The sequence below is a fragment of the Penaeus japonicus genome, unplaced genomic scaffold, assembly GCF_977035675.1.
Source record: "Penaeus japonicus unplaced genomic scaffold, GWHDUDI00000001_assembly GWHDUDI00000014, whole genome shotgun sequence".
In the NCBI taxonomy this organism is placed as follows: Eukaryota; Metazoa; Arthropoda; class Malacostraca; order Decapoda; family Penaeidae; genus Penaeus; species Penaeus japonicus.
This window is the reverse complement of record NW_028234416.1, coordinates 13,366,394-13,367,974: the sequence shown is the minus strand read 5'-3', so window position 1 is coordinate 13,367,974 and position 1,581 is coordinate 13,366,394.

Here is a 1,581-nt window from a genome sequence, read left to right as displayed (position 1 = left end):
AGAAGCGAACAAAGATAAACGCGGGAGACAATAACATGTTGACCACATGTTTTAGCCGCAGGACAAAGGGATCAGGTTGTAAACTTTGATTTATGTAGATTGTCAAGTGCTGTATCGCTGTCTATCAAAATCATGCAGCTCTACATGTGGCTTGACTGCTGGTAACTTCATTTGCAACTTGAGTCAAGCCAGATGTTATTCATTATTATTATTATTATTATTATTATTATTATTATTATTATTATTATTATTGTTATCATTATTATGATATTTATTATCATTATTATGATTCTTATTTTTGTTGTTTGTAAGTGTTATTTATTGTAATTGCTATAATTGTAATCATCATCATCATCATCATCAATGGCCACCGCCGCTACTACTAATACTAATATTACCGTCATTACTACTACTACCACTACCACTACTACTATCTCTAATAACTACTGTTATCATAATCACTTTTATTATGTTATCAGTTTGTAACAGTAGTAGTCATATTCTTACTATTTTCGGTATTATCTTCTTCCTCCTTTTTCCCCTATTTCACCACTACCATCATCATCACCACCACCATCACCATCATCACCAACTCCAATTAGCTACGACGAAGTTTTTTTTATTTTAACACCAAAATCTAGAACCCTTTTTCCCCTCCTACGAAATAACGAACGGAAACGCATACATTTTGGCGGGAAAAAAAAACACAAAAAACGGGTGAATAAAAGTGTTATTTTCCCGCTGCACAGACTAACTCTTTGATGAATACGATACAGCTCGTAAATTAATCGTAATTGCTGTTCCTTGTTTGCGTTCGTGGCTGCACCGGGATGAAGGTGCTGTGTGCAGTTGAGGGGATTAGACAATCGGTTAATTATGCGGACGTGTTTTCGAGGTTGCTCGTTAACTCTTTATAGGAAGGTGCTAAAGATTATTGTTGTGTTATGCTTGCACGGTTTATCGGTGTGTTGTTTGATATGATATATATATATATATATATATATATATATATATATTTAGATTGTTTATATATCCGTGTATATGATTGTGTATGTGTGATAAATGATCAGATTTCAGCTGCTGTAGGATTTAAAGGATATCTTGTACTCTTTAGTATATCGACGAGGGTGTATGTTTGATGTTCTTTACGTCGGGGTGTTGTTGACAGCCCTCTGCGGATCTGATATTAATAATTCAAGAAGTTTTGTGAGAAGAATTACCTATGCAGAACTTATTCGCGGCGAGAGAGACTGGTACTTCCTCTTATTGCTGGGAAGAGAGAAAAAAAACTCGCAGTCATACAAGCAAACCATTCCTGATACAGGGAGTGTGGTGCCAAAGCATTCCAGATACGGGAAGTGTGGTGCCAAAGCATTCCAAATACGGGAAGTGTGGTACCAAACCATTCCAGATACGGGAAGTTTGGTGCCAAACCATTCCAGAAACGGGAAGTGTGGTGCCAAACCATTCCAGAAACGGGAAGTGTGGTGCCAAACCATTCCAGATACGGGAAGTATGGCGCCAGACACGGAAAATCTGCACAGTCTCGAACGTGGTCGAAGTAGCAGAGAAAGCGGAACT